Source organism: Microcebus murinus, chromosome 25 (genome assembly GCF_040939455.1).
Source record: "Microcebus murinus isolate Inina chromosome 25, M.murinus_Inina_mat1.0, whole genome shotgun sequence".
In the NCBI taxonomy this organism is placed as follows: domain Eukaryota; kingdom Metazoa; phylum Chordata; class Mammalia; order Primates; family Cheirogaleidae; genus Microcebus; species Microcebus murinus.
In genome coordinates this window covers 1,860,683-1,874,748 of record NC_134128.1, presented here as the reverse complement: position 1 = coordinate 1,874,748, position 14,066 = coordinate 1,860,683, and the positions used below count along the sequence as shown (strand labels likewise).

The window sequence follows — 14,066 nt, the reverse complement described above, 5'->3', positions numbered from 1 at the left end:
ATGAACTAGCAATCGATACATTCTACAGGGACTTTTTAAACATCTACATACAACATAAATTTCTGTTCTTTGTGTATATATATATATATATATGCATATAAATATTTATTAGAAGATTAAGAATAAATAGCAAAATGATAACCTTAGGAGAAATGGAAGGATGATCAAAGGGAACTATAGTCTGATATGTAATGTTCTTTTTTATTAAACAAAGTATTCATGTATTCCCTCTGTAAGTAAAATTTTTAAGAAACAGAAAAGAAAATTCTTAGTAAGTTTTTTCAATTCCACGAACTTCAGTATTACTTGAAAAATGTTTACTTTTATTTGTAATTAATGTGTCCAATTTCTCATTTTCTTTATTTAGTTCTATTCCAGCTTAATGTTACAAACCATTTTTTAATACTCTTCTTAATGATATCCCTAATTGCTATATTAAAAATAACCTGCTTGTGACAAAAAAAGCTCCCCCCCCAATTTTATTAAGTTTTAAAACCACTCAATGTATTTAATCAAGGCACAAAGAGGCTTTCAAAGTCCAGGAAGCCATAAATCAAAATAGTTTTACATAAAAAGATTACCTGTTCCCCTTAAATTTTGTATGTGTTTACATTTAATAAACTATACACTGAAAGTAAAGTCCCTGACTCTTTTTAAGACCAAAAGGTTGCCTAATTAAAATCATCATAACAATTTCAAATGTCTTGAGGATTGCTATAATTAAAACTTCGCCTTCTAGCTCTTCCTAACTTCTAATTCTTGTCTGTACCATATTGGTGCTGATTTTTAAAATTTTAACTTTCCATCTAGTTCTCAGCTATAACTTTTACTTTTTTATCATATTCTTTCTTCCTTCAAATCATCTAGATTTTAGCCAATAAAGCGTGGGCAAACCAGGTCACAAAAGCTCTTATTAACTCCCTAAAAGGAACACGTAGTGGGCCCTCCTGTGGCTCAGGCATGGAAGTAGTGGCCTCATGCTCCACAGGCCAGGCCCAGCCTGGGGCCCTTCAATCTACAAATCTAGTGTTTAAATTAAAGGCCTTGACTGCTGTGAAAGGAGACCAACATTTCAATGAGAGAGAGAGAGAAAGCAGCCCCTTATTAGGACAGGACATTGGGCTGAATAGGAAACCCCCACCTCAAAGAGCTGTGGGAGTCTATGAATATGGGAGGCTATGCAATCTCTTTTAGATATATTTAAAATTCAAGAAAGACCTCCTCTATAAATTAATGGGGAACAATATTTGATCAGAAGGTATCTTCCTCTAATCTCAAATAAAAAAATTCCAGATATAATTTGCAGCTGGCAGAGGGCAATTCAATAATAATATCATCTTCTTCTTTATCAGCTTTATTTCTAGAAAATGGAAAACACATGCATCAACAATTTTTTTTCTCCCAGGTATTCAGCTATCAACTCATTAATATTAAGTAGCTTTACCTATAAAAACTTACAACAAAGGTTCTTCCAGGAGTTGACTCCATAAGTTCTAGAACTCTTAAGAAGTCTCAAGGACTCTAGAAATCTGAAGGTATAGGCACCTGAGTCTGCTTCTCAGAACACATCCAAAGTTACCTGCATCATTCTCTCCCATGCATTCTATTTATTATTATTAAACAGGTAACTCCAGTACCTGTTTACACACATCTCTCTGGACTGTAAATGCCTTTAGAACAGAGACTCTAGCTTCTCCATCTTACCTTTTAAGTCCCACCTAGTACAGTGCCTTACATAGAGTAGATGGTCTACAAAAACTGAATGAAACATAATAAATATTAGCCATTTGTTTTTCTGCCTTGCTCAAGTTAAGTTCCTGAGGAAAGAATTTACTGACTATTGATCTCTGTTAGCAGGGACTACCATACAGTAGCACTTAAAAGCCTATTATATACATTTTTATTCAAGTTTTTAATTTATTTTTATTTGAATTTACTCAATTCATGACACGTGTTTATTTACTAAAACAAAATACATTTCTGGACTGAAACAATTTTCTTTTTTTCCCCCTGGAAGCTCTTGACAGAGTGGGAAATAAAACTGTCCAGCCATTTTTTTAGTCCCCAATGTGAGCACTACAGAGAAGAGAAGCAACCAATGTCCACTGCCCAATCTTTTCTGTGCTGCTCTGGATGGAGCCTTTGTTGGTGGTTCTTCCTCCAGAATCTGGCCAGAGGAAAGCCTTTCTTCAAAAAGAGTCACCTTTTGACTACTGCACAGATTTTATTCAGTCAGCACTGTTTCCTAGCCCTTTCATAATTATGACATGTTCCTGACATGAAAACTCCCTCTGCCCACCCTGCTTGTGACCATGCCCAGTGCAACTGAGGACAGGAAGCCAGCTCAGGCAGCAGGGCAGTGGTGCTCTTGTGAAACCTAACTTCAGTGCTAGCAGCCTTTTTACCACTCAGAAGCTTATCAATGAAAGATGTTCAGTGTGACCTGCAGCATGGTGTCTGACCACAGGGGGCCCACCTCCCAGCATCCTCAATCTTGAGACACATACATATCCCAATAGAAAATGTAATAACCCTCTGGGAATCTAAATAAATTATCTTTCTCAGTTTTGTCTGGGGAAAATGGGAATTTAACATTCTTCTGAGTCATTCAAGTACCAGATTACTTCCACGTGTTAAAACTAGGACACTCAACTCCAACATGTGTCACTTACTTAATAGATCAGAACATAAATACACGAGTCACACATGATTCCTTCTACTAATCCTCCTCATTCAAAGTAGCAAGACAAATTATTTATTTCTCTTGACTTTACACAATGAAATTAAGCTGACTTCTATGTTTAATGAAATTAAACTAAAATGCTGTAGAAACTTCCTTGCTCTACCCTGGTACCCTGGTCAGTCATGGAATTTTAACGTTAAAGAGGATTTTAGACAGACAGTTCCTACTTTAATAGATCTAGCCTGAGACTCACAAAAGTTAAATGGTTTACTATGGTCACAAAGAGAAATAAAGAACCAAAGCTAGAATAAGGTCTCCTGCCTCCTTAACCTATGTGCTTTCCAAAATACCACATTAAACTGAGTCTCTTCCCAAGAACTTCACCCTGACCCAGCAATCCTAGAGAGAGGCCATTGTCAACTTCACCTCACTCCCTACATCTTCGTAGTCTAGCTACATAACTATCTGCTTCTCCCCCCCTTCTCTCTCTATATACACACACACACACACACACATATATATATGACAAGCCTTTGTCTCTAAAAATAACTTAGCAACAGCATTGCTTCCTTAAAGATATTACCCCTAGCAACCACTACAGACTTCTTCCTTCCTCACTGTTTCCAAGACAAGACAGTGTCCTCTAAGACCCTGCTTCCCTAAATGGTCCTGAAGCATGATCTAGAAAAACTGGGAAAGCCACATACCAGCACCCTTATTACAGAGCGGGAATGAAGTTGATGTCCACTTGAAGGTCACATGACAAGGCACATTCAAGATCAGGGTGACAGTCTACCAGAGCAAGAAGGTGGTTTCTGTCATTGGACACCTATTAATGAGAATCTAAATGCCAGGCCCTGTGTTATCTGACATAGTAATTAACAGAGATATCTTAGAAAACAAGCTTACAGGTTTACTAAATAACTGGTAATCTCTTCATAAAATCGACCACCATAAAATCCATTAATCAAGTAATCCCAAACATATTCTGGACCTTATACTTTGCTATAGCAAATACCAAATACAAAATTTGATATTTTAATTTCAAATGACTTTTTCTACTTATTTTTTCCCGGTATAATGAGCAAAAAAAATGGCCTGAACGTGAGCAACATGGAAAAGAAAAACAGTATTTTTAAAACATATAATATGAAAGTAAATTTTTAAAAAATGAGGAATAATAAAATACAAGATTATATTTTTAATGATTTTCAGGTTCATTTTGTTATATACTTGAAAAAGTGGCAATGAAGGTTGTGACAACTGTAGAGCTTTATAATCTTTATGCCTATATAAAAATTAGTAAAAGTAGTTTTTATAAATTATTTAAAATTAAAATTTAATAATAATGTGAGATAAAAATTTTAGATCATATTAATGAAAACTGAGAAGCAGAGAAGTAAAACTATATTAAATGTCTCATTTCATACTGAGGCAAATCAAGAGATAACATCTCATTCTTGACTGTTAATTATAGGTACTATGTAGACTGAAAGTTTAAAAAAAAATTTAAAATAATCCTTAGTGATTTCTAAGCAAGTTATATGCCTCTTAGATGAACTGTAAATTAAAATATCAAAACCAAATTAAATGAAGACAATACTTTAAATCAAACAACAAAAAAATCTAAAACACAATGGAAACAAGAAAGAATTTAAAACAGAAAGCTTAAAACAAGATCAATGAAGTAAAATAAATTAGATCACTTTTTATGATAAATGTAAATGCATTAAATATTTGTTAAAAGACAAAGGTTCTCATTAGGTTAAAAAAATTAAATCCAAGTATGTTTCATTTTAGGAATAAATGACAAAGAAAGAATAAATATATTAGGAAATACAAAGATTAATGGAAAAATATAAACTAAGGTAGCAGTACCAATGTTAGCTAAAACAAAACACAAAGCACAGGTGATACATTAGCAAAGAAGTCAAATTATTTTGACAAAATATAAAATTCTAAATTGAGAAACTGACAGTAAATAACACATTAAAAAATACACCAAAACAAAAACTAAGAAATATTTTTTAAAACTAATGGAAGAAATCAGTGATTTATAACTTAAGACTTTCGAGAAATCAGACAAAAAAACAATTATAGAAAAATTGAACCAAAAAAAGTCGAACATAGTATTTAGGTACCTTACAAAGAAGACAACTTATTTAAAAAGGTCTGTGTAACTTTATCAAAACTGATCATAAACTAGTCCATATATAGAACAATAAAAATTTTAAAAAGCAGAATGCCAGATATCCCTTTATTAAATACTAAGTACCAAAAGCATAAGAGTGATTTGGAAATTTGAGAAACAGTCTCCTAAATAACTACTGAATCAAAAAGGAACTCTTAGTATACAATCATATGCTATTTTTGAAAATTGTTTTGAGAATGCACACCAATATATAGGATACAGCCAAACAGAATAGAGAAAAACTTAAAGATCTTAAATGATTTTCACTTTATGTTATGTATAAACTTTCTGTCATAACAGAGAGACTCAAAAATACAGTAGCTCTTTATCACCATCATTTTAGTCTTTCTATTGACTGATTTTTCTCTTCTTTCCTTATCTAGTGGTAATATTTGATTCTATGCAATCCACTGAATTTTATATTGCTGAGCGGTTGATGTTGCTGTATTTGTTAAAAAGTGTTGGACCTCCTCTGGCAGGAAGTTATTTGTGAATTAATCTGATTCTTCTGAGGCTTGGTTTTAAGCTTTTTTGGGGCTTTTGAGAGCTAATTTTGTTCCAATATTACAGCAAGCTGGCAATTTTCATTTTTTTACAAATTGCCCTTGCCAGCTTCTTGAGGTTTCACTCTGTGCATAACAGTTTGGTATTCAGCCAAGTTCTCAAGAACACCCCTGCACAGATTTCACAAATTCTTTCTCTGACCAACTCCCTCATTTCTAGAACTCTATTCTTCAATTACTAGCCACCTAAACTCCCTAAACTTTGAGATTACTGGATTCTTTTTGTGTCCCCTAATTTCCACCACAGTTTGGAAATTACTCCAAGTAGAAAGCCTGAGTGATGTTAGGGCTCCCCTTGTTTGTTTCTCTTCTCTCAAGAATCACAATCCTGCTCTATTATCCAATGTCAGAAAATAATTATTTCCTGTGTTTGTCCAGTTTCATAGTTTCTTATAGTTTGAAGATACTTCTCAATTATGTTGTAAGCATAACCTACAGTCACTGAATAGTCTTTTAAAATATGATTTTAATTAGGGACCAGAGTAAGATGAAATGAGTAAGGCACCTAAGGCACACCACCCCATTCACCTCTCCCTAGTCCCAGACCTGTTCTTAACAAACACAGTATGAGTACACTAAAATTCCTTGTTCCTCAGAGTGGGGTCCACGGATCAGCAGCATCAGAATTACCTGTAAACTTATTAGAAATGTAGTATCTTGGGCCCCACCACAGATCTACTGAATTAAATTTACATTTTAAAAAGATTTCAAGTGACTTATATACACATTAAAGTTTGAGAAGCAGTCCTCTAGTTTATTTAATCATTTATGCAATTATTGAAATTCTGCCTTGTTTTCAATTATTTTGCTATTATAACTGTTAACACTGTATAGACCTCCCTTAATGAGTAATTATTTCATTAGAAGAGACACATTAAAGTGGGAATCTTAGATCACTAAACTCTTTCACATTTATAACTTCTCACCTGCTGTGCTCTAAAAAACCAGGCTTCTTAAAATTACAAATTAGGAACTGAAGATTTAATATAGCAAGTGGTTATACACTTACTTGGGTTTGAATCCCAGCTCTGACACAACAAGCTGGGAAACTTTGGGCCAATGACTTAACTTGTTCAAGACTTAACATACTCATATGGTAAAAGGGGACTGTAATAGTTCATACTTCAGGATTGCTGTGAAGATTAAATTAGCTAAAATAAATAAAGCACTTAGAACATGGTAAATGCTACTTATGGGTTTGCCATTATCATTCAGAGAAAGGCAAGTAAATAAAGAGGCTCTAAGTGAACCAAATATACCACTTTGAGGTCTGAACTTTCTAACATCATCTTTACATGGCCTTTTTACTTTATTCCTGGTACTCCAACTTGTTCTAAGTAGCTGAATGACAGAGAGAAGTGGGCTACATTTGAGAATTTCTTTTTTCCTCTCTGCATTTATTACTTCATAGTCGGATCGAAGAGCTCTGTGGATTATTAGCCTTCTGCTAAAGTGAGGTACAAAAAATTAATCTCAACTGCATACAATCAAAAGATCAAGAACTATGACACATGTTCAATGCTTACATAACCTTTACAATCAAGGAGGTACTTCTATCTCTCTCTCCTCCTCAGAAGATCCCTTGCTCAAGCCAAGACAGAAATACCAATACAGAAGATAATCCAAACTGCGTGTGTGTGCTGGGTCAGTGCAGCAGTTTTGTTTGGGTGAAGTCAAGATAACAGGAAGAAAGAGGAGTCAAATCTAAAAGACAGAGAAAGGTAGCAAAGCCAGAAACCCTGAGAAAATACAGAAACAACAAGAGATTCAAGGTGAAGACACAATGAGGAATTCAGGCCTTTCTTAAACAGAACAGTGTCATCAGAACCATGATTCCTGTGGTGCCAGCTACACACTGGGATGGGGCAGGCCCAGCTGCTGAAGGAAGCTGTGTCAGGCCACAATCAATTGTTAGATGTATCATCCTATTATTTAGGTGCTTGCTTTCAGAAGTGATCAAATATGAGGTACTTTAAGACCCTGAAAGTCATTCTTTCTTATATTATTAATTACAAGTACCACAGTTCAGCAGTTAAAATACTAAAAATACTTGCAACTTAAAATTCCCTATTGTTTAAATCATATTTTTGCCTTCTCTAAGAAAAGATAACGGAATAGCTGCCTTGCCCTCAAATGAAACATTCAAAACACAGTTGCTATTTCTCAAGGAGCTTCTTGCACAAGGGTAAGAATGAGGTGAGTTTTACATTTCTTACAAACTCTGAGCACAAGATATTTCCAAGTGGCATGCTCTTTTATTCTGAAACTCAGTGAACTTTTGTTTAGTAACTCAAAATCTATTAGGGAATTTAAATATTTATGTATTATTTATTTTAGACCAAAAATCAATAAAAATAAATTAAAAAATAAAAACTGAGAGAAAGAAAAAATGCCTCAAAGTAAATTCCTTAAGATTTGGCCAATCTCACTGGAAATCAACCTTGATAGCAGCTCTTCTTTCCCTTCAACCATCAGAAACTTTCACCTAGAAGTGCTGGATACTCTATTGGAGAATGGAGAAAGCTTCCCAACATGCACACAAAAAGAAGATTCTGAGGAGGACTCTGAGAAGAACTACTTTTGAAAAAAGAAGACTCTAAAGGTTGATACACTCTAAGAGTTGAGAAGAGTAGAAATCAACTCCTTCCTCCCTCTACTTCAGCACGTTTTTCCTCCACAACATCCCTGCATGAGATGGATCAGCCTCAACCTGTACACTGTCAGTAATGGAGAACTCACTGTCTTAGGAGCAGCTCAATCTGTTTTCACGCAGATGGCCAACTTATTTATTATAGTACTCACTAACTGAGCAGAAATCTCTCTGTAACTTTTCCCATTGACTCTAGCTATGTATTTCTGTAGCTCCGAATCCAGTTCCTCTTATACCTGAAAGCAATTCAAACTGCAGAAACTTGGAATGCTAAAGCTGCAAAATTTTTAGTGTGACCTCAACTACTACAAGTGCTAGAGTCATGGATGTGTACTTTTCTTCTCTCTGAATCTACCTCCACCAGTACCAGGTTAGAGGCTAAAGTGATTGGAGGGAGGGTATGGGGTTATGGGGAGATAGAAAGTAGTCGATTACAAATGAAGTATCCAAGGAACAGCAGAAAGGCTAGTGTGACTACAGCAGAGATGGCAAGACAGAGAGTGGTGGGGGGGATAAAGTCAGCAGGCCTGATATGACATGGTGAGACTCAGGGTTTTATCCTGAATGTAATAGGTAGCCATTGGAGGGTTCTGAGCAAGAGAATGACAGGAACTGTTCAACATTTTAAAAAGAAAACTTTTATTCCTAAATGGAGAACTGACTGGAGAGATGTAGGAGGTGATAAGAAAGGCTAGTAGGAAAACCATTTCTACCATCTAGATAACATAATGGTGACTCTATCAGGGCAGTAGAGGAGGAGGGGGAGCAAGGGGTGGTTTGGGACATACACTGAAAGGAAGGCTTATATATAAGCCTTACTAATGGACTGGATGTGGAGTATGAAAGAAAGAGAAAAGTCACAGACAACTTTTTAGTTTTGGGCCTAAACAACTGAGATGAAGAACAAGGGGCATATTTGGGGAGAAGAGTTCAAGAGTTCTATTTTAAATATATTAGACTTGAAATGTTTATTAGACTTTCAAATGGGCATATTGAAATCACATAAATATGAGCCTAGAGCTCATGGGAGAGATCAAGGTAAAGAAATAAATTTGGGAGAACAGATAGCATTTAAAGCAAGGAATCATATGAGATCATGTAGAAAATAAATATAGAAGGCCAAGGACTGAGCCCTGAAAAAGGTCAACTTTTAGAAACCAGGAAGAACAGAAGGTAGTTAAGGAGATTCTGTATTTTTATGACTCTTTCTCAAAAAGAAGTTGTAATTATTTTATGTCTACAAACTATGAAGTCCATAGCCAACTATCATAACACTGTTTAAAAACCACCTTTTAGAGTCACATGTCTCCTCTTATTTTTGACCCCAGACCAATTGGCTGAGTCTGGATAGCTGCATTTCACCTGTCAGCTGCTCAACTACCTGGTCTCTGGTGTGTGTCCTAGTTTCTGGGTCAAAGCTCTCATAATGACTAGGAAATTCTAGCTGCCCAACACTGACCAGGAGACACGTGGAGAGCATGTTCCCCAGAGCTGCCAAAAGTTCTTGGCATGTGCTCAGTGAAGCACACAATGAGTGAGTGTTCAGCAATTAACCAGGTGCAGAGAACAACTGACATATTAGGGGACTGTAGAATGAGCCAGATCAAGGCTAAAACAGAGAACCTAAGACCTTACTCCAGGGTAGTCTCCTAGGGAAATCTACTCTAGGTCACATGGTATGATCAGATATAACCCAGAAAAGTTGAAATAATCTGAAATTTATCATGTGCCCATGAAAATGTGTCAGCATTTCCTGGAAGCCGCTAACATTATGGACCAACTGTAGGTACTAGTAGTACACAATGGGTGCTTGTTCATGCTGCCCTCTAGTCTCAGGGTTACTCTCCCAGCTTCATCTGTAAAGGGAATTCCAACTTGTCTCATAGGTGTTTGTGAAGATTAAACCAGATAATGTAAGTAAGTGCCTGGTACATAGAAAGTGCTCAATATATATTAGTTATTCTTATTTATACTTTGATGACCAGAAAATGTCAGCCTGCTGAATGGTAAACATGTCCCTAGAAACAACAGTTAATGCTCTTCTAGAACAGAATAAATGTTTAATTATGTTTGTTTTGTGTGAACTATTAAATTATCAATGGAATTTAAACTTAGCCTGAAAAAAACTATTCCCCCTTTTTCTAAACTTCCCTACCCAGGTTAGCACAATCACGTTAAACAACTAAGAAGTAGAGCTGTAAATCTATTAACATGAGATTGTTAATACCAATTCTAAATAAAGATTATTAAGTAAAACAGAAATCTCCAAGCCTGACAATTATTCTGCAAGACTTATTTAGGCATGGGGCTGTTGTTTTAAATGTCTATATCCTTTTAGTATAATATATTTCTATTTCCCTTTATGAAATTTAACTAAAGTCATTAAAGTTTGCAACAGGAGCAAGAAGTCATTCAAAAGACCAACATGGCTATTTTACTTTTATTAATGAAAAGTTACATAATACTTTCAGCAAATGACAGAGTTCCTTTCTTGTAAGTCTTTTAATATTTATTAAAATGTAAAAGAATTATCATGCTAGAGTCCATTTTGGAAACTGAGAATTTCTATTATCTGACAGCAATCAATTCTGTATTTTTTTAGATCAATTACAGAAATGGCTATGTTAAGAGTTATGTTCATCATTATTCATACTCATTAACAATAGGTCAACCGTGTCTAGTACTTGACTTAGAAGCTCAAGTAGGTGGGACTGAACAAAACTACACTAACAGGGTCTCGGCCCTTTGTCTCTAAAAAATACACTAAACAAAAGAAAAATAAAAAGCAGTGTACTGGGAACCATTTAAAAGGTTTGCTTGCATTAATACAAAATGCTACACAAAACAACCAAAGAACACAAAAGTACCTTAAAGAATCAAAGAGAAAATCTGTAACTAAGGACAAAAAGGTGTTCATAGACCATACCAGTATTTGAAAAAGGAAATCCCATACTTCCTATAAACTAAAAATCAAAACCTATAGGTATGCATTTCACTATACCTCTATTCCATGGAATCTGGATTTTTTTTAAGATAATTAACACATTCACTGCCATGTGAGTTGTTTTTAACCAATGCTACTTTTGAGCCCAGGCCTTGTGAAGCATATATAACTCACCCATTTTTATACCTTGGGAGACAGTGATACACAGGCAACTCAAACTGCCATGCTGTAGCACACATGTTATGTGATGGGTGGCTCCCTGAGCAAAACCCATAGTTGGTTCGTGAAATCTTACTTGTTGATGTGCTTATTGTTACAATTAATATTGACAATTTAATTCTAAAAATGTGGATTAAATAGAAGTCAGTAAATTTCATTTTTCGATTTATGTTTACCTTTAAATTATACTTAAGCCTGATAAGTCAAGAATATCACTTTACCCTTATGAACTATATTTCAAGTTTTCACATTACTTTTTATATCACTAATTTTCAAGTTTTTATATTACTTTTTTATTGAAGTATGTTTTAGGAAAAAGCAGACTACACAAAAGTACACATAACATTTGCTGCATTTCCATGCTGTTTCATCTTTTCATGGCATATTCATGTCCTCTCTCAGTTTGTGTTTTTCCATAGCACACAGCACATCCTCTGGGAGAGCCCATGTTTGTGAGATAACAAGTCACAAAGGGCGAGGAAAGGACGGCACTGCGGTAGGTGTTTCATCTGTCTGGAGCAGTTTTAGGCAAACTTGTTCTTTGAATTTTATGATAGAGATTTTATTTTAATTTATAACTCTGTATGTAGAGAACAAACAAGTTCACCAAAGCTGATCCTGTGATTAGCTCTATTGCTAATTTTCTCAACCACTTTATGCCAAGTCTGAAAGACCATGAACACGACTTTAGTTGATCTGAGAGGTCAATGAACACCTTCGAATTATTACAATCTACAATAATATGTGGTTTTTCTATAGCACTTTTTCTTGTTTCAACTGCTTTGGTGTCTTTGCCATGCATAGTACTTAGCATCAGTACATCTCTCTTATCCTTCCATTTGAGGACAACACCACCCAAGTCACTTTCTCAAGCAATTACTTCATTCTTGTTTAGCTTCACTTTTACTACATCTGGCAGGTTTAGCTTCTTGTTACTTCTTAGTGTGCCCACCAGATAAGCAGACCACTCAAGGAGTTGAATAGCTAGGTAGATGCTGGTACAGTAGTTATCAGTATATAAAACACGTCCACTATCTAGTAAACCTCCTAACAGCTTCGTGGCAACTGAAGACAAAACAGGAATGCCAGATCTTGCTTCCTTCCCACGATAAATTTTCACATTCCAGGCATAACCATCTTTTAAGCAAAGTTTGAAAAGTGTTATTCCAAATTTATAGCTCTTGTTCTTTATGTACCTTATAAAAATCAAACAACCACAAAACAGCATCATTGTTTTGTCAATACACATTTCCTTATCTGGAACTATAGCAACTTGAAACCTTTCAAGAAGATGGTTAAGAAGTGGCTGGATCTTGAAGAGATGGTCACCAGGAAGACATTCTTCATTGTTAGAGAAACACCACACTCTCAGAAGCATTTCAAAGCGGTTACGTGATGTAAGCCTTTCCACTGAATTATCACACAAAACATTTTTTGACCAATAGTCCAGAAGTCTTGGCTTCTTGCTAAGACCCATTCAAAACAATGCCCCCAAAATCATTCCATTTCTTGAGAAGTAACATACCACTTTTTCAGTCAGGTGTGGGGTTGATATACCCTTCTGCAAAGTCCAACTTGCAAAGACATTAGTTTCCTTCACCATGTAGTCAATAACATCATCTGTTATAAATAATTTCAAAAAAATCACACCGTGTTTTTTCATAGAGATTTACCGCAATTTCAGTTGGAACACCAGGGTTACTTTCAACAAAGTCAAAAAACTTCATGTTACTTTCTAAAACTGGACCCCAGACCAGAGAACTTACACTAGTCACTACAGGATCTTCAGAAACATCTAGTGAAGAATCACTCTCACTGAAATCAGCTACAACTGCTTCGATTGTTTCAGTAATAGATTTTGAACAGCCTTCCCCACTGGAAAGATCTGCATGTAATGTTCTAGTTTTTCTTGGTGGGCTGCAACTGCTATCAGAACTGTCCCCACTATCTTCACTAGGACGGTACTCCTCTGAATCATCACTAAATAGATCAACATCTTCATCACTAATGTCCACACCTTTATTCACCATTTCCTCCAACAATTCCTTACGTTCATTTTCTCTTGAGAACAAAAAATGAAAAATGAACTTATGTGATGATCACCACACACCCCAGACTGTATTATCTGACTTCCATAACTTCTGATTATTCATTTCTCCTTGAATGTTTGCCTGGCAGCTCTTTGAACAAAATCTATGAGATAGTATGTAGGGAAGTGACATTGTTGCACATACTTAGGGAGTACAATTCAGAGGTCATTGTCTAGGACCACCCAAGGTCCACTCCAGACACAAGTAAATACCTGTGGAATTATAAAGACTCAATTCTCAGAAATAAATTCAATAAGTATGTTGTGAGTCACATACAACTCACATGGTGTGCAGTGTTTTGGTTCTAGTGCCGCATAAGTTACATATAACTCATGCACAGAAAACAATTAAAAAATAACAAATTTGTCATTAAATTAGAAAGGATCATTTTCTTTTTGAAGTTTTTATTCTATTTTCCTAATAAAACACCATGGCCCCAAGGAAAACATTTTTTCCTACTATGACAGTCAATGTGTTAATAATTTTGATTTTTTCAAACCATTGGACAGAAAAGCTACTTCTAAACTGTAATTTTCAAATTAATAAATTTTGATTACTTTGCTTAAAATATTTATTTTTAAATAATTTTAGATTTACAATAGTTGCAAAGATAGTTGCAAAGATAGTACACTGTTTCTATATACTCTTCACCCAGTTTTCCATAAAGTTAATATCTTATATAACCACAGTACATACATCAAAACTAAGAAATTAACCACTGATATA

The 14,066-nt window shown here is 35.1% G+C and overlaps 1 protein-coding gene across 4 annotated transcripts in view; it reads right to left on the bottom strand.

Moving 5' to 3' along the window:
- Positions 1-14,066, bottom strand: part of ZNF438 (zinc finger protein 438) — a 182,733-nt gene that overhangs the window by 132,045 nt on the left and 36,622 nt on the right. The window lies entirely within an intron of this gene.